This window comes from Bombyx mori, chromosome 23 (assembly GCF_030269925.1).
Source record: "Bombyx mori chromosome 23, ASM3026992v2".
In the NCBI taxonomy this organism is placed as follows: domain Eukaryota; kingdom Metazoa; phylum Arthropoda; class Insecta; order Lepidoptera; family Bombycidae; genus Bombyx; species Bombyx mori.
The window spans coordinates 14,216,758-14,237,228 of NC_085129.1; the positions used below are offsets into that span (position 1 = coordinate 14,216,758).

Here is a 20,471-nt window from a genome sequence, read left to right on the forward strand (position 1 = left end):
TTATTAATCTAGTTTAAACATTTACATACCCTATAATACATTAAAACTAACAACAGTTTATGAAAATAATTTTACGACAAGATATTGTTTGTATCAGGAGAAAATAAAAAATCGTTGTTCAAGTAATTAATACCGCAGATATAATAAATAAATAAATCTTGCGATTTTATTCATTGTTTGTAGGGCTCATTCGAGAAATTTCCAGACGATTATTATAAAAAAATAAGTTGACGAATTCCATCGTCTTAATCATGGTGGATTATAATTAAATGTAACTTTAGATCTATGTATGTAATTCCTGTTAATGTTGTACTTGTAGCCGGCGATACCTCCAGTAGCTCCAGTGGCAAAATTCTGGATTTAGTAAGCGGCATTTTACTTTCGATTAAAAACTTAAGTATGTATTTCTGACATTTGTTTATTAGCGTTCATAGTAGACGGCGGAATTACGACAAACAAATTGTTCAGTTCACGTAATCACCTAACTATTTTTTTTATTGCCCTTTTAGGCAGACGAGCCTACGGCCCACCTGATGGTGAGTGGTTACCGGTGCCCATGGACTTCAGCAATGCCAGGGGCAGAGTCAAGCCCCTGCCCACCGTAAACTACCTTTGAAGTAGTCGGGGCCTGCTGGATAAAACATTGGTGCATTCGTATTGAGCGATTTTATTTTTTCCTACCTAAGCTGATGGTCTAGAAACCATGTCAGCGTCACCGGGCTAGTAGGTGAGCTCACGGGGCTCAAACCTGACGTTGTTGCTAACACGAACCCTAGCAGGAGCCGTGCTTCGCAGAATCTACCACCGGATCGGAAACGCGACCCACTGAAAAGATCCGGCGAGAAACTCAGTGGGCTGTGCTTGTGGGTTTTTTTTACCAACTACGTTATGACTTTTCAACATCGAAATTTCAATTAAAATGTAACATCGACTATTTCACCCGTCAATTCGAAAAACACGACGATTCAGTTGCCGAAATAATCAGGATCACGATACCGATCCGTGCGAGTTAACAATCTAAGTTTACAACAACGAATTTCAATTTTCGGAGCCACCGAAAATCTACACGTGCATAATCCGAGGTCAATCGTCGCGTGTTCATTACATAAGAGCAACGTTTAGTACTGGCGCCGTTATCGGAGTTTCGTTGTGCCATGTCAGTGGAAGTGTCAACAAAGAATTTAGTCATGCGCGGAACGATAAGAGAATAACACTTAATTAAACGTAATCTTACGAATGTAAATATTTTGCTACGTTGTTCGAAAAAACACTAAGGTAGAGATCGTGAGTTGTTGACAATCGCGAAATGTACGCTATACATAGATTCGTTAAATTCCTCGCCAGTGTATTGCAAAGTGAAGGAACTGAGTCCACCCTAAAATGACAACAAATATACCATAGAGTGCAATCCATTGAATTGGAGATTCAACGATTTTCAAACGGATTCGACTACTAATAAATAAACAACAATCTTTAAATAAAATATCGACAGGTATATGATTAATTTCTCTAGGTATTTTTACAAACTTTTTTTACTGGAAATCCCATGTTCGCCATCGATTTTTTTTAAATTGTATTTCTTGGTAATATGTACGTAAAAAAAACATTTTTTTCGTTCGTTTTTATTGAAGTGTGTTTTATTTCATTAAATAATCTATTATTGAAATAGAAATAATAAAAACAAAATGTAAATTATAAAAATGTTAATTGGAATTACTTTTTTTCTAATTTAGAAAACTATGTATTTTTAAAACCTTAATTTTAACATTCGCAATAACAAGAATGAATTACAAATAAAATGAAATAACTCCAGGAAAAACACTCTCCGAAAGATAAATACTTATTTCCCGGTCACTAATCACACGTCACATCACTCAATCAGTTGACGCGTATCACATCACTAATTCACTACACATTTACGCGGGGTACGAATTGAGGATAAATACTAACAATTATTTGTGTTAAGGCTAACTTTTTTTAATTATGCATTAATGGGATTTAGTAATCACAAAACACCAGGTTATATGTGAGCTGGTTCACCCATATATGCACAAAATATATACATACACTTTGAATTCGATTCGGTTTACTTTGTGACCTTAACTTAATGATGAAAAAAAAATGAATCAAGTTTCCAAATACCGTGGGAATTGTATACGTGACTACGTTAACTATAACGTATATTATCGTAAAATAACTAAATCACACGAGATTAAAAACGGGAAAACAAATTATTTTGACGGATAATTCAGTTAATGAAACGTTTTCAACAACATCGTAGCTTACAAAGTTTTTGATTTGTTTTCATCATCATAAGTTACTCTTGGAAGAGCAGTCGTGGTCACGTGAAATCCTTGTTTATTAAAGCGTTGACAGCTGTTCTCCATAGTTCGCGAACTGCGGCGTGGCGCACGCACTCGTTAAGTGAGGTTTTGGTAAGGATTTTCACTTGATCAGTTCAGCGCATGAGGCTTCGTCCACGAGGTATTTTACCGTTGACCCTACCCTGAATAACAAGTTTCTCGATAGACTCTGCCGGACGTCGCGATACGTGTCCAAAATATCGGAGAATCCTGGATTGCACTGTTGACGACAATCTTTGAGAGATATTAAGTTCTTTTAGGATCGAGGCGTTAATGCGATGTTCAGTCCAAGATATGTGGGCATCCTTCTCCGATCAATGATTTGTTCTAGGCCTTCGCAAATCATTGATCGGAGATTCGGCTGCAACTACGACAGTTGTTCTTGCTATTTCGGGGAAGATAGTCCCCGAAATGGAACCTCAAAAGCGGTTTTAATTAAATGAAATATACAACAACTTAACAGTCCAACAAACTTAGTCCTGAGTCCATCCACCGACCGAATGTATGCCAAATAAATTAACGTTACGAAGGTCACGCGTTATTTTAGTGAAATCAGTTTTTAACTGAACGCATTAACGTAATACGTTGGAAAAACTTTATTATTTATAGAACGGTCTTGACTTCACCTCTGTGAAAGTCAAATTCTTCGGTAGGTGTTGAATAATCTGCGAACACTTTCATAGCCTCGTAGTGTGTATTGATTACCTGTTGGTTCCTACGAAGTTGACCCCGAGTTTTTGGGCCCGGAAAAAACGGAGCGCAAGGTTCTCGAAAAACCATTATAGAGTGAGTGACATATCCCGCACAAGATGCCACTGAAAATAGTCAGTACTGCACATTGAAATCAGCTGACGCGCGGGTCAACGGACTCGGATGACGCGGGGGGAGTGTTTTCATTTGAGAACGAATAAAACATGAACTTCCTGTACGATTAATTAAGAAACTAATTTAATTGAGATTGATTACACTTTCAGCTTGATTTTATCTGAAGACAATTCCCATTAAACTTTGTACCTTTTATGTTGTGTTTTAGAAAATAATTTTATATTCTGTCGTGTCGTACTGTGAATTCTTTAAGATTTTCTTTCGTTGCGTATTGTAATCTAATTGCTATTTATTTTTCTCCAACAGCGATGGATCTTTTTTATTTACCTTTTTGTCGTTCATTAACTTCTCTCTAAAATTGAAATAATTTTATAAATGAGTTCATTCTAATCTAGTTATAACACATGCGCTATATACCGTCACAACCATCAAAGGGAAATAAGAGAGACAAATAAGTCCCCCACTGCTCTCTCTTCAAAATAATAGTTACCGCTTCACTTTAAAACGAAATTCGATATTATTTTTCAATGAGATCTCACAATAGTATATGCTGCTTCGAATTTACGTGAGTGTAGATTGATCAAAATCGAACAAACATAGGGCAGTATCGACTTTTTGGCGACTACATTCCGTGTGATCACTAGTGAGAACAAAAATACTATTCAACATAAAGCCTAGACGTAAATTGCAGTTCCAAATCCAAATTTACTGAATACGATTTAAATTACCCTTACTGTTGAGTATCGCGAGTACATGTGACTTTCCTCCAGTCAGTCATGGGTGACATTGAGCGCTTGGCTTAAGACTACCTCCAACCGCTTTGTTAACCAGATCTGACCATCTGGCTGGTGTTCTTGGCCCACGGCGCGCGTGCTCTCTATGCGACCGAAAATTATGAGCTTCTCTAATTCATGTCTGTCAGACCGCCTGATTTTTCTGAAGAAGCTCATAACACGTTCTTGGCAGACGGCTGAGAGCCTTTCTTGGATGTTTAGCATTTACTAGTCACCGATAATAGTGATCGTTTGAATATCGTTTATGTGTTGCCTTATGCGACAAGATGGCTAGCCGTGTACCGAAATAAGAACACACACAAACAAACGACACCCGATCGCTGTACCTTCCGCGATAACAAGACGTTTTACTAAATAAATTATTCAACATTGTTGCACAGTTCAAAGACCCCGTCACATAAAATATTGATATTTACCTCTCGGCTCTCCGAGGATGGATTACGAACGCGTAACATTCCGTCGGTTCTCGTTAACATTTATCTTTAATTTGCAAACACGAAAACATAAACCCTGCTCTGAATTCGCCGTGGTCGGTTAAACGCAATATCCATTAATGCCTTACCTTCAGTTCCATTGAGACGCGAAATCAAAGTCTCTCGTACAATTGAATATCGGCTATTTTAACTTTGACAACAAACAAAACTTAAGATAACTTTTACGCTATCGAGAACGTTAAAAAACACGCACTAAGAACACAGAGCACATTACTGCTTAATGACAGAAATATTTCCAGATCCATTAACGGTGCTTTTAGGTACCACAAGCACCGGTCAACGTCGTTGTCGAACCCGTCGCTTGCGACGAAGTGCTTGACGAGTGAATTAACCCATAGACACAGCCCACTCGGTTTCTCGCCAGATCTTCTCAGTGGGTCACGTTTCCGATCCGGTGGTAGATTCTGCGAAGCACTGCTCTTGCTAGGGCCAGTGTTAGCAACACTCCCGGTTTGAGCCCCGTGAGCTCACCTACACATTAGGGTGAAGCTGAAATAGCCCCTCAAGGCTGTCACCATAGGTAGGAAAAAAAAACAGTAATATTATAATGATGAATAAACATACCCGTGCGGGCTTCGAAGGTCACTTACAACTATGTAAATTTATATATTTTGCGGGTTTGATTTTTCATCACTTTCCTCATGACTGAAGGCATTCCTCATGACCCGTCGCTGCATCGTTTTCTCACGCACGATTCCCCTCCATCAGCCACGACTCTTGGCTTCGTAAAGGACGTCGTGGAATTTGATATTCAGATTCAATCGCATTTAAATTATAAACATTTACCTCGTCGCAATATATGTGTCTCCTGTAAGATCTAGAAGATTTCCATCGGGCAAGAATTCGGGGTTTGCGCATATAATTTTTACGAAGCTGACTGTCAACTTAACAGGTCATAGAGATATAGAGAATTATACCATGATAATGAGCGCCTCACTTAAACCTACTAGGTTCTGCAGAGTTGTTGGAACATATAGAAAACTGTCATCGACGTAGCTCATTGAAAATTCAATCGCATTAGCCGTGTCTTAAACATGCTGAATTTTATTATAGGTTTAGTGCACATGGCAACAGTAATCACGTCTTCACAGCGCGTTGTTATTGGTTTTTATCGATCCGTTGTTTAATTTTATGTCGCAAAACATTACCATACTTTTTGTTTATTAATTACTGACACGTTCTTAGATATATTAAGGTGTTTAGTTCCGATAATATGGGACCTTTTGGGCAGTGACCACTTCGTATAACATTGACTATATATAGGTAGTAACCATAAGTGAAACAGATTTGACATCGTTTAATGGAAAGGGTAAGAAGATTTTTTTGAATACCCGCAAATCATTGCAAAAAGTATTTGAAACTATTTGAAATGTTGAAAATCAAATTTTCAAATGGATTTTTTCTGATCACAATCTAGCAGTTCCAATCGCGGCCGACAGATGTCACTATTCCTTTAAATTTCACATTAACACTAATAAAATAAAACAGACATTCAAGAAATTGGAACTAATTAATACGACAACAATCTAATACGCTTCGAGGCTTAGGTAACTTTATTCCCATCACGACTTCGAAAACATTATTCCTTGTGTACAAACACATCTTTCTATACAGACTAATGGATCCAATTTCTTATTGTACCTCTTCTAATTAAACGATAATCTCCAAAAGGTCAAACACGTGTCCGCCCCCGTACTAACATATGTATGCTGTACAAAAACATACTAAGCATTGTAGGTAAGTAGGTGTAGGTATTATACATTTTGTATGATATCGATTTGTATGTTTGTATTTTGTATGACATGTGTGAACCTACGTACTGTGATGGGCAGATAAGCTCGCTGTTCACCTGGTGTTAAGATGTTTCCGAGCCCCTTGAGCATCCGAATTCGAAGCCTCAGTTATTTGTGCAACGAATGGCTCGCTCTTCAACCACATTTTGCGCTTGTGAGTTCCGCTAGCTATGTAACACAACAGGGAGCTCAGAGGAGCCAAAACATTTACTGGGCTAGGATTCGGACTTACAATCTTAACGTCTTAAGCACTTCCATCAATGTGGCAATTAAAAAAAGCTTGTTCAAGATCTTCACAACGTGAAACGGAACACATGTCCTCATTTTTTACATTATCTGTGCATTTTTCACTCAATCACAACTTTGGCGCCTTTTTTTTAAATTATCAAATAATTTATTTAATTGGTATTGTCGAACTAAAAATATATATAACAACCCTTCCACAAACCGACTTATTATTTGTCTCGAGCGTGGACAGGCTTCACTCAATATCCGGGATGGCAGGATTCGGTTCTATCTTTATGTAACACACAAACAACCATTTCTCTACAAAATATCTTTAAATAATCGAACGCATAGAATCGACAACAGATTTGCGAAAAACATTATTTACCTACCATTTCATCGTTTCCTTATGAAAGCTCATATAGTACACGGAATTAGGGGTAATTCCATACGGACATTATGACTCGTTCTCCGAATAAAAATGGAACCGAACTCAGTTATGTTGGACGATGAACCCTAAACGGAATTTGTTTGAGTTTCACTAAGACTATTTATAATCTACCAATTGTCTTAGTGAAATTCCAATTTATCGACTCTTCTTGGGAATAGCCGATGAAATTATTAACAATATCGTAAAACATTATTTATGTGAAAAACAAAAATGTAAATTACAATTACATTAATCGAACGAGCTTAAACTTTTCTTTTATTAGTAACTATTTTTTTCACAAATCAGTAAACAGTGTCAGCTCGGCCTGCATTAACCAGTCATATTCAAAGCGGTGTTCGCTCGCATTAGCTCGAGCCCTTTGTCGGCATATCTAGCCCTGCCTGCATCCCTGTGAGCTGAGATAACAATGAACAATGGTAGGAGCCGCACCGGACGGGTACACACAGTGTTACAGGATTAGTCTGTGGTATTCTAACTCAATGTTGCAGTCCACTCCAAACTGACATTCTGGACGTCTATGCAGCCGACATCTGGCGATAAGATGATCGTTTCTAATACTCTACTCAATGCTTTAATCCTTTGTAATTTAAGGTTTAATAATTTGGACCTCTGGGTTCACGAAGGAAATTCGAAAGTCTTCGTGTTTTATACCGGATTTGCCATTGGGAGTGATCCAGGGAGTTGTTTGCGATGATCCCTGATCGACTCGTTTTTATTGTCGCACTGCCCATTACAGGAACCGAGTTCAAATCTTATTTATCACCTTTTTGAAATGAACTTTTCTCGCAGCGTTTTCTGAGCATTACATGTCCTTCCTCAAGCTAGGTTTGAGGAGACCTCTCTGAGATAGACAGTGCATTACTGAAATCCATCGGCGACAATGACCACTCGCCATCTGATGAACCGTTAAATCGTATTCCTGTCTAAACAAGTAAACATCAAACAAACCGAAGATCAAAATCTAAGAATACCGGTAAATTGATTATATCCACAAGTTACATTGGAGACGAGTCGTATCACATCATTAGTATCTCGGAACACGTTTTCTGATATCACACGGACATTTGTATAACTGCATCAATGTTATCATCTTTGAATTCAATTTTCATTCAATCGTATTTCTCGCGCAGTGGTAGATATCAGCTAAAATCAAATGAACAACAATCTTCAGGTCGTTAGTCTCCGGCCAAAAAGACTTGTTCGATGGACGATATTCCCTTTCCCTCTATGATGTAGTTCGGTAACATTGACTAGGTCTGATTTTGTTCATTCGAATCTCTCAACAAGAATGAGAAACTTACCCTTAAGTGCCGATGTTTTTTTTTATTGCCCTTGAAGGCAGACGAGCATACGGCCCACCTGATGGTGAGTGGTTACCGTCGCCCGTGGACTTCAGCAATGCCAGGAGCAGAGCCAAACTCCTGCCTACCGATGTTAATAAATCATCTAATACTATTCGTACTTGAGTATGATAGAGTGTGTTGTACTTGCATAAGTTGACATGACCGTACCTCGCAACTCTACCAGATACCAACTATAACTTCCGATTTAAACTGTAGAACTATAGCCCTTATTTCAATTAGATTTAGAATTCCATTTAAGTCGTAGTAGAACGTAAACCGGCGAGAGCAGATACGTCTGATCAACTGCGCTGATAAAGAGTTAAATAAATCACTGAAGTGTCGCGCAAGCTCGAAATTAGGGACAAGGTTAAAATATAATTCGGATTTGACAATTTATTTCGTATGTAACAACTCCTTCAAGGTAATAACGCGAATGCATTCGGGTACGCTAGTTTATTTGTGAGACGGTGACAGTGTGCGTAGCGTTGACATAAAAAAGGAATTTACTGGAAACGAAATGAGTTGAATCAAAAAAGGAATCATTTTTTTTTAGTTACGAAATTATAAGGTGTTTTGAACTGCTCATGTGATGAGCTGCTTTTTCTTTTCCTACTTATTCGTTGGTAGTCTAAGGGTCTATTCCTACGCCCTATATCTACGCCCGGACGGGTGTAGTTGAACTCACGAACTCGGCCTGAGAAAATTTGCTAACACTAACCCTAACAAAAGCAGTACTTCGCAGAATCTACAACCGGATCGGAATCGCGACCCACCGAGAAGATCCGGCGAGAATCTCAGTGGGCTATATCTATGAGATGTATTACTCTGATTTTTATTTGGCGCGAACGCTAGGAGATAATTTAATTTTGTGTGAATTGTTTTATTTTGATAATTTAGTGTTTCGTCAGGTTTAAATATGTAATAACGGTGGTTTATTAAACATTCAGTATCTGCGAAATTGCACAAAGGAAAATGGAACAAAGCCATCTTCGATGGACGATCTTCCAAAAAGACCACTGAAATATTATCTGTAAATAATCACCATTTTACTAAGACTTTGAAGAGAATCCTCCAGTGGTATTGCCGATGTCCATGAGTTACTGTGACTACTTACCGACAGATGGGCCTCCGCTTTAGACTATAAAAAAGAGTATCTCACACCGCTCTGTCTCCTATTCAATTACAGTACCATTTCTAGTACACAAAATGTATACTTTATAGTTCTGTGATATTCTATAAGATACACCGCAGCACGTGCCAAGTCACTTTACATTTTATTGAACCCCTTAGATGTTAATGTAGTTAGGTGACAATATTTTTCATATTATGCCTTTGTTCCCTCCATATATTTCACTGAAGTTGACTGCCTTCATAATGTAATTCCTGAATAATTTAATTTACTTTGTTGCTTGAACTAAATAGCGAACCTGAAAATTACTCTTCAATTAAAAAAATAATAAATACAAGGATGTCGTGTACTCAGATTCCTTTGTCTATAATGTCTGGAAAAAAAAAGTTCTTAAACTTCGAATTCCTTCTTCAGACTTCAGGAAACAAACATCATTTTGTATTCTCGTGGCAAACTCTAAAAAACCCACAGTTTAAAATTAAAAACTTTTTATTTACTCCGTGTTGGGGCGTGACGTGACAAATTTCGATGGCCTTTTTGAGATTGTGATATCCCAGTATTAATACGAATCGGGTGAAATATCAGACGTTTTACAAAGCACAACAAAAACTCTAGTGTTGTGATTGATATATGTAGGTATTTTTTAATAACTTTGACGAAGAACTCGATGATCGACTCTGACCACATCCCTAGAAAGCCTGCGACTTTAATTTACTTGTCCCGACAAGTAAATCCACCTTGGCCATCACTTTAACATTATCAAAGGCCTCTTCGAATTAGCAATTATTAACAATTATATTGATCATCTTGGTTTTTCTGCGAATTTCCTTAACCTTTTTATTATTATTAGTGTAGATGAGGTATCTTTTTTTTCCTACTAAAGCTGGTAGTCTTACAGTCTATGCCAGCGTAACCGAGCGAGTAGGTGAGCTAGCCCACTGAGTTTCTCGCCAGATCTTCTCAGTGGGTTGCGTTTACAATCCGGTGGTAGATTCTGCGAAGCACGGCTTTCGCTAGGGTTCGTGTTAGCAACATCGTCAGGTATGAGCCCCGTGCGCTCACCTACTAGTTAAGGTTACGCTGATATACTCTCTCGAGACCGTCATCTTAGGTAAGAAAAAAAAAGCTGAGCTCACGGGGCTCTAACCTGAGACGTTGCTAACACTATCCCTAGCAAGAGCAGTGCTTCGCAGATGGGTTATCGTTGCTTCTATCGCGCAACGTAACTCCGATCATATAGACCTATCAAAACTCATTCAATTGTGTATTATTAATTCGCATCACTCACCGCGCGATTTCATCGAAGAAAACTTACACGAAACCGAATTATTACATTGAAAGTAAAAACCGTACGTTATGCAAAATAAGTTAGCGCCGATTCCAATTAAAAAAAAAAGAACACACACAATTTGAATGTAATGTCAAATTTGGTCTGGTTTCAGTTTCGTTAATTAGATTTCAGTATAGGTGTGTGACAGTTTTGCCGTACTTCTCGCTCGCCCGCCTGCGTGAGCTAACACGTAATAAAGCATAAATGCAAGCCCGCAGCATGGTTAGTGGTCGACCCGCGTAACCTTGCGTACGTTGATAAACAAGTGACGTCACGTGTTATTTTTACCCGCCATAGCTCGGTGCGAGTCGAACGAGCGCGAGCGCCTGGGTCAACGACCCGGCCGCGTATCACTGCCATCGTACACACGCACATTTTTAACTTCTAGTTTTATGAAATTACGAATCGCGCTTGATAACTTTTTATAGGCGTTGCCTGATGGTTTGACCGGTGTTTATCGGGTTCAATCGTAAGGAATTTATGCTAAGGACGTAAGCACCTTCCCGCCAATATTCAAAATTTGAATTCGGAGGACAATCAAGTAAATAGAGAAGTAGCATAATCTATTAATACCTTAACAAATCATTACCATTAAACCTACTCTGACCATAAACAATTGCAATTTCGTGGCATGTTATAGTGGCATTATATTATGGTCGCATTAAAATCGCCAGTTAGGTGAAAATCACGGTTCTGTTTTATATTGTCGTGCATAAAGTGTTTAAATTTTTATATTCTTGATACGTCATAGTCAAGGCTCAATTGTGTATCATCAAATGATTTTTGCCGCGAAAAATCCTATTAGTTTCAATTCTAGAAAATTCTTCTGTTGTTTCTAGAAAGCTATCACTAGCACTCACGTATTTCGCACAAGCAGCGCTCGTAAGGAGCACGAACATAACATTTTATTATCAAAATAACATTGATATTATCCTGATAAATTGTTTTATCAAAACGATATTTCAATGTCAATCCGTAATCATAGTTCAATGGCCTTTTAAATTTATCGCTTATCATTCAATTTTATTTTGTAATATCAAGGTCAATTGTTACGTAACAAAGTTTTGTTGCGAATATGTTACAAAGTATTTTACTGATTCATCATGACAAAATACGTGCTCAATTTAAATTGTATGTTTAATAAGAATGAAATTGTCATATTTTCATAGGCTTTAACGAGTTTTTGGATACAATTAAAATTACTTTTAGTCTTTCATCTGGCTCCTGGATGTCTAATTTGACGCGAATTGACGCGTACCGTCTAAATCTTTATAAAAACATTTCCTAGTATTTAAATTATTGTATGCAATGAAAAAATTCTACGGGTGATCATAGCGCTTGCAACAGCCGATATATCAGGCACCCATGAAATGTAAAAAGCGTAAGAACCCGTTGAATTTAATAATAATTTGTGTTTTGTAATAATCATGATGTTCATTTTCGTTTCATTCGGAAGTAGGAAATGGCAGTCCGTGATAGAAACCTTGTCGATCGTTATTTGATAGATCTTAAGTCATAGAACGAAGAACCTTCATACGCCAATGACAGGTGACGTTTATGTATATGTGACGTAATGTTTGTTCCCGATTGCACGTAATTCAAATTGGCATTATTTTATCAATGTCAAAATATGATCATGTTGGTCAGATTGTGTAAAAAAAAAAAAACAGAAAAAAAAAGGCCCTGAGCACCATACCAACATTTTTACTCGCCGTTCTGAGACTGAACTATTAGTGTTTGTGTTATTCTCTCTGTTTCCGGTTTAGAAAACAAGATAAAACATCATGCAATTCAATTTTCGTATAGTGCAGATGTTTTATGGGCCAGTAAACAAACCGCAAAGAATCTTAAAGTTGAAATGACACGTCTAATATTACAACCTTTCCAATATGTAACGAGGGGATGTCAATGAACTTTGCTATTTGTCAAAACACGCGCGAAACGACATCCGAGCCGCGTAAGATAAACTAAAAATTTTGTTACGAATGTTATCGTGGGACGTGAATGTGTAGCAACTATACGAATGTGTTGTTTTTTAAAAGTAATTACACTTCATTGTAATTATGAGATGAGAAGATTGTACTACGGTACGAGTGTCGACTTTTTCGATCATTGCGATGTTCGTATTATCCATCGTAAGACAGGTAACAGAAGTCACTTTTTTTTCCTGTCTATGCTGATAGCATTGAGAGGCTATTTCACCTTAACATATAGGTGAGCTCAAGGGGCTCAAACCGGGAGTGTTGGTAACACTGGCAGTGCTTCGCAGAATCTACAATCGGATCAGAAACGTGACTCACTGAGAAGATCCGGCGATAAACTCAGTGGGCTGTGTCTGTGGGTTAATTCGCTCGTCGAGGACGGTGACCGGTGCTTGTGGTACCTAAAAGCAGCAGAAGTCACAACACATTCTGCAAACAACCTATCTTCTATATATGTATATAAAAATGAATTGCTGTTCGTTAGTCTCGCTAAAACTCGAGAACGGCTGGACCGATTTGGCTAATTTTGGTCTTGAATTATTTGTGGAAATCCAGAGAAGGTTCAAAAGGTAGATAAATGTGAAAATGCTCGGAATTAAATAAAAATAACAATTTTCTCGCCCTGAGAGAAGCCGAAGACCGAAGGAAATGGAAGCTGATAGTACAAAGAGCCACAAAGGGCTTTCAGGGAAATGACCTTCAGCAATGAAGTATGCGACTGAGAAGATACAAAATTATTTTCAGAATCTATGTTCCTCCTATACAACAAACCCGTGGTATTTATTTGACTGGAAGCCATTGATGTCATAATACAAGTTGGGAACGACTTCGAACCATACCTATCAAGTAAATTGAGTAATAGTACAAAGCGCACGTACAAAATTAGTCCAATACAACCGATAATTTAAACACGGTATCCCACTTTCGTTTTCATATTTAACACATGCTGTATATTACGATGAGGTCATTGACCTATTTCTGAAAAGCCACTACAGTTGCCATTTCGTACGGCACGTTCACAAATAAATACACTATATAGTAATTTATTTCACTTTTATTGAACATTAAGATAAGCTAGCTTTTGTTTATTAAAATAAATAATTTTGTTATGCTGAGTCTTAGCTAATATTTTTTTTATTTTATTTGTTGCTTAGATGGGTAAGCGAAGCTCACGGCTCTCCTGGTGTTAATTTGCTACCGGAGCCCATAGACATCTACAAAGTAAATGCCGCCACCCAACTTGAGACATGACTCCTAAGGTCTCACAATTTTTACAGTACAACAGCTGTACCGCCATATAAACCGAAACACATTACTGCTTCACGGTAGAAAACACCCAGGGTTGTTTGTTTGTACGCAACGGAATCTTTGAACGTCAATTTCACGGACTTCAAGACGTCCGATTAACTTGAAAATTTGCACACCCATTCAAGGACCGATGACCAAACAATAATTTTATAGCTTTGCCCTAATCAGACGGTATCAAGACGGTATAAGTAAAAAAAAACTTTACTATTATTTTTTTTGTAGTAAATCACCGTATCCCGTCGCTCACAGCCGGGAAAATAATTGCTAATTCGGTTTATAGTCTGTTTTTTTTTACTCCTTTTTATTTTGTATTAAGGACTACTTGAGCTGCGTTTTCATTAAAGGCGTTGTCTCCCCCCAGGCTGTATATTGTGTGAACGTTTTGAGAGCGCGAACGTTTCCTTGCTAATGAACTAAACTGGAATAGCCATTGTTGCTCTAAAATTATAAAACATGTTAATTTAGAGCAGTTAGAGTAGGTCATCGCTCTTTTTTATCAAACTAGCAGGCAAAAATTTCATTCTATTTAATGTGCATCTCAGTCAGTCTTCTTTTTGATTGCTTAGATGGGTGGACTAGCTCACAGACCAACTTGGGGTTAAGTGGTTACTGGAACCCATAGGCATGTAGATGCCAACGTAAACGCGCCACTCACCTTGAGATATAAGTTCTAAGGTCTCAAGTATAGTTACAACGGCTGCCTCACCATTCAAACTGAAACGCATTACTGCTTCACGGCAGAAATAGGCAGGGTGGTGGTACCTAACCGTGCGAACTCACAAGAGGTCCTACCACCAGTAAAAAGTATCTTTTTTTGCTACCGATTCGCTGGTAGCCTGAGATGCTATTCCAGCTACGCTCACGGACTCAACCTGAGAGAATTTGCTAACACTAGTCCTAGCAAGAGCAGTGCTACCACCGGATCGGAATCGCGACCCACTGAGAAAATCCGGCGAGAAACTCAGTGGGCTGGAGGACACTGGGATTCACATTAACAACCGGAGAGTCTATGATGTAAGATCCTATAGCTTCAAAGTATGTTCTTGTATTTATGCAACATACATAATGAGCCTTAATTACCGGTGGATTGCAAAAAAAAATAACAAACAACCAAGCATTCGTTTCTGTACAACCGGCCAGCGTTACCCAATCGAAGCGTTAACGGCCCAATATCGAACGACGATCTGTTGCACACTCGAACGACCAGCACATAATAAAATTTATCGAATGTTATATTGGCGGTCGATCGGAATAATTGAATCGACAAAGGAAAAGCTGTAAGAGTTCTACACTAAACGCTACACCCAATCTTTTTTCTCTCGAGAGCACCGGAAACGCACACCAGAGAAGAATAACCACATTCGGACCCCCAAATGCTGAACGGATAACGATTCCGACCGTGCGGAACGATTCCGACCGTGATTTATTGATCTCCATCGGTATGGAATCCAGGCTCACCAGCCGCTACCATGAATACTTTTCGTTGTTTGTTGAATCTGGTCAGAAGATCCCGTAGTAATGGTGATTTATCAGTTTGGCTTTAGCTAATCAAAATAGAGATTTTCCACCATTGTTTAATAAGTATGGTTGTATAATACAACACAGTCTCAGTAACCTCCTCCGAATTCTTCCTGACTCCCGTCTCTTACTGAATCATTTCATTTTACTAATAATTTTATTGTTCGCAAGGCTGGTTATGGACCGCGAAAATTTTGTGCTTTTCTGTCTGAAGGATGGAAGAGCTGTATTTTTATTATTAAGCCAATGGCCGAATTAGCCCAAAGTTCCACTGCGATTAGAGGAACCTATAGATATTGACAACGGGAATGCAGCCATCCCCATTGAGGTCAAATTTTGTGTACTGTACAATGGCTGTTCTAGCCTTCGAACCGGAACGCATGACTGCTTCGCGCCAGAAATAGGCAGGATATGGTTGCGTACCCTTGCGGGCTTACGACACTATCTATCATCGACAATTATGCAAATTATGCAGATTAGATTTTGATTAAACGATATTATATACGCATTTTCTTAGAAAACATGGTTTCTTGGAAACATTACAAAACATATTAGTATTTAATTGGTGTTGCGATTATTTTCAACATCAGCATCGCTCGATATTAAGATACCGGGCGTCTTATCCATTAGGCCATCCTGGACATTTACTGGTGGTAGGACATCTTGTGAGTCCACCGCCCAGCCCCGCCTCTTTCTGCCGTGAAGCAGTAATGCGTTTAGGTTTGAAGATGGGGCGAGCCGTTGTACTGTAAAAACTGAGACTTAAGAAGTCATGCCTCGAGGTGGGTGGCGGCATTTACGTCGTAAGTATCTATGGGCACGGGTAACTACTTAACACCAGGTGGGCCGTGAGCTCGTCCACTCATCTAAGCAATAAAAAAAGGCCACAATGATTTCAATCAAAACGAGACTTCCAGCTGACTTCTCGGCTGTCCTATCTTATATATATCTAGCAGGAACGCATCAATATTTCCAAAATAAAGAACGGGGTTTCAATAACTCCATTGCCTTTTGTACTCAACACAGCTCCAAGAGGAATTGCAGCGGGAATAAGCGAGAATCAGGAGAATCCAATTAACCATCATCACCATTTTTTCTGAGCACATTCGAATATAAATATAACATACGTTGTATATAAAAAATATTACACAAGGAAACCTCACTTCAAACGTATCGAGTACCTTAAACGGGCCAAATTAACGTACGCGCAAGACAAAGGGATTTCGTAACAATGATGAATGGTTCTCTGCAAATAATTGTCCTTGTGGGAGGGGGCGCGGCAGGGCCGTGACGTCACGAGCCCTGAGGGCGTCGACCCGAACAGCTGAGCGCTACCGTATCAGGTAAGGACGCAAGTCGGCTGTGACTAATTAAGATTCTTCATGCCGCCGACCGCGATGTTACTGTTGTCTTGATAATAAAACGGGCTCGTGTTACGTCGTTACTGGGTCACTGAATGTCCTCGAGATTAAGGAGAAAATATGGTTTAATTTTTCACATTCTTGCTTTGTATATTAAAAGGGGCATTTAAAAAAAATCGTTTGCAGTAGCGTTGGATTTACTGTGGGGGCCTTATCGCACAAAAATCCTTCAGACATTATTCAGTTCAAGTTTCGGGGGTGATTAGATTGAATAAAACATTTTCGCGGCCTCAGACCACAGACCTACCACAGATCCACGTTCGGATATCTTACGCAACACAACAGAAATAGGCCGGAAGGTGATACCAACCTTTGCCGGTTCACGACACGCCCTACCGCCAGTGAAGCGATCTCCACAAGTTAATTAGATCGTATAAATTAACCCTTATAACACCAACGCGTTTTGAAACACGCCTAATTTAAATTTGTACCTTCGCAAACGACCTATTCAAAGCAAAAAGATATTGCTGGAGTTACCATAAAGTATTTGAGTGTTGAATGATTGGAAACGTGCGTTTTGATGTCATGGTAACGTATCTCTGTTCTCAGATCTGCTTTAGTAGTCTGTGGCCTGTGCTACTATTAAGCATAAAGCATGAGATACATGTATACGATCTCAGCTTTTTTTTTTACCTATTCTAGTAACCTCGAGTTTTTCTAGATTCACCGAACTAGTAGGTAAGTTCGCGGGGTTCAAACCTAACGTTGTTGCTAACACGAACTCTAGCAAGAGCCGTGCTTCGCAGAATCTACCACCGGATCGGAAACGCGACCCACTGAGAAGATCCAGCGAGAAACTCAGTGGGCTGTGTCTATGGGTTAATCAGGTTCCTACGACTACTATATAGATACAGTCTGCCCGTAGTCCTATCTAAGGTAATCTAATTCGCGGTAGATATACAATGGTTGATTATATGCCCTGCATCCAATCTTTTGTCGTCATCGCATTGCTTTAAAGGTATTGGTTTACTTGTTTTTGGCATTTTCTAGCTAACATATATATCTATCATTAATTAAATCTCATTTTTTTTATTCCCTAGAGACTATAGAGCAATGATGGACATTACATGGACAATAGTGTCTAGATCTTTATACTTTTAAACTAACTATTTCGCACAACTAAAACATATATTTTTATTCGAGCTTGCATGAAACCTTTATTGGCCGCTATTATCAAGTTCCCAGAGGCTCTGGCTTAAGCATGGTAATGAGTGGCCAAGTCTAAGTTTCAAGTCTCAAGGCTGTCTTCATAACCGCCCAACTTCCTGGAGATGACAATTGAAATTAACTTTGGTTAAGAGCGCACTTATGCGGGGATTTGTTGGCTTCGTATTAATTAACCTCGCGCTTTGGGATTTCAGCGTTCAAAGCGAATTCAATATTACATTTGATTCGTTTGATGGAAACCGGTTGAAGCTGTAGCGCATTATGTTTATCTACGCGGAATTACCAATAAATTCACTCAATATCAACTATGCGGCCATACCAAAAACACTACAATAAGTGCAAATGAATTAAATTAAGTATTCACGGCATCTATTATACTGATGAAGTCACGTTAACATCGCCCCGTAACGCGGACCCAGCCAACCAATTTTGACACGTAATAATTTAAACACGTGCATATCGGTTATACGTTTTGTAAACAAAAGAACTATTCACGGTCTCGTTCGTGTTATAACTTTTTTCACCGAATCAAGATAACATTGTTAGACTGGTGAACTTAATTCGTATGAATTGTATAAAAAATCTGGGGATTCTGCGTGTGTACGTGATACAATAGTGAGTTACTGTTTTAATGTACTTCTTACAGTTAACGTCGAGTTTTTATTTTTCATATTAGAATCGAGAACGCTTCGAGCGTTTTACCGTTTTAGTGGCCATTTGCCAAATTTTGAAATTCACACACCGTGCTAACGTGAGCAACTACAATCTTTATATGAGTTGTTTATTGATATTTGCGTAATTTTACACAGAAGCAGCCAACAAAACCTTCAGGTCCAGTTTATTTAACTAGCGGTTTACAAGAATCTATTACATATATCAGCTATTATGGCACTGAAATAGCAATTTCTTGGGCATCATCAACAAAGCGTCTATCCGACTTGAACATTCGTTAAGTCCGATTTTAAATAAGAACAGTGAATGCTGCGCTCGTTTCGTTTGATTACAATAACACGATGTTAGTTCATAATACAGAACCGACGTGTTGACGGCGAGAACGCACCGCGCCTAATTGACTGGCCTATAGGATTACAAATGCATAATGATATGTGATAGCTACATTGATAATGGAATCATTCACGAAGCGGAGAGCCTGTTTAGATAATACCCTGACTATATTTAGAATGTGTGACGTAAATCTTCTAGTTTATTGTTTCGATACCATACAGAGGTATTTTAATGGATACCTTTTGTTTTAATTTAGCTAAGCTTTCCTGTCACTGGGTACAATTAACCCGGTCTATAGAGTCGATAGGTAACCTACACTCATCGAGTCTCGTTTGAGGAAGAGTAAATTAGTGTTCATCGAATAGGGAAGTTCATTCCCGAGCACGGTAATATATCTGATTAGCAAACGAGTAATCGGCATCGAACCCAATCGTCATGTGATTAACAACCTCATAGAACTGGCCGGTTTGCTAAACAATCACAGATCGATGAACTTCACGTAACCGACGATGATTTAACCGACTGAAAACTTTGATACGTTTCTCATTCGTAAAGATAGCTAAGATTGTAATTAATTTACTTAAGAAGTTGGCCTGTTCGGACGGTTATAGATCGCGGTTGACGGTGTTCAAGCTGCGCAGTCTGGAAGGTCGGCTGTGACCTCGCCAATTCATCGATGGCACTAAAAAACGGAACGCAAAAACCACTCGTATACATGCTCTCAATAACAACAGTAGCTTACGTAACGCGCACGTAAAATATAATTGAAACGTCAGCTCGCTTCGTTTTATGAAGATACAAATTAAGCATTGGCCGGCACACTGCGAAGCTTCACGTGGAATTATCGCTCCTGATTTACGATCGTCGACTTGCCAATGACGATAAAGTCACTATTGCCGGTTAATGAGATGTAATCGTGGTCTTGTAATGAAATGTTAGTTGAGTAGATGAAAACAAATACTCGATTTAAATCAAAACTAAGTTTACGGCATGATATCGCGTTTGTTATGCAATTCAGACGTTACGAATAATTTTCTTTCTGAATAAAGTTCTCGTGAATGTAAAAAATGTTTCGATTATGTTTGTGAGTCGCACATTATTGCTGATTAGTTTCTGTTACTTAAATAGTGAAGAATAAATGATTAGTTATTTATACTTTATTTTTAGGCACTTTTTTTCTTTTTTTTCCCTACCTAGTCGTTGGTAACCTAAGGGGCTATTCCAACTTCTCGCGGACCGGTAGTAGAGCTCACGGGTTCAACCTAAGAGAATTGCTAACACTAGCCCAAGCAAGAGCAGTGCTTCGCTGAATCTACTACCGGA

The 20,471-nt window shown here is 38.7% G+C and overlaps 2 protein-coding genes and 1 long non-coding RNA gene across 5 annotated transcripts in view; 1 reads left to right on the forward strand and 2 right to left on the reverse strand.

Moving 5' to 3' along the window:
• Positions 1 to 20,471, reverse strand: part of LOC101745438 (max dimerization protein 4) — a 398,245-nt gene that overhangs the window by 295,904 nt on the left and 81,870 nt on the right. The window lies entirely within an intron of this gene.
• Positions 1 to 20,471, reverse strand: part of LOC110384705 (blood vessel epicardial substance) — a 151,716-nt gene that overhangs the window by 10,227 nt on the left and 121,018 nt on the right. The window lies entirely within an intron of this gene.
• LOC134201106 (uncharacterized) lies at positions 12,580 to 13,855 on the forward strand. Its single transcript, XR_009976295.1, has 2 exons — positions 12,580 to 12,891; positions 13,474 to 13,855. It is a non-coding gene; the product is annotated as an uncharacterized LOC134201106 (long non-coding RNA).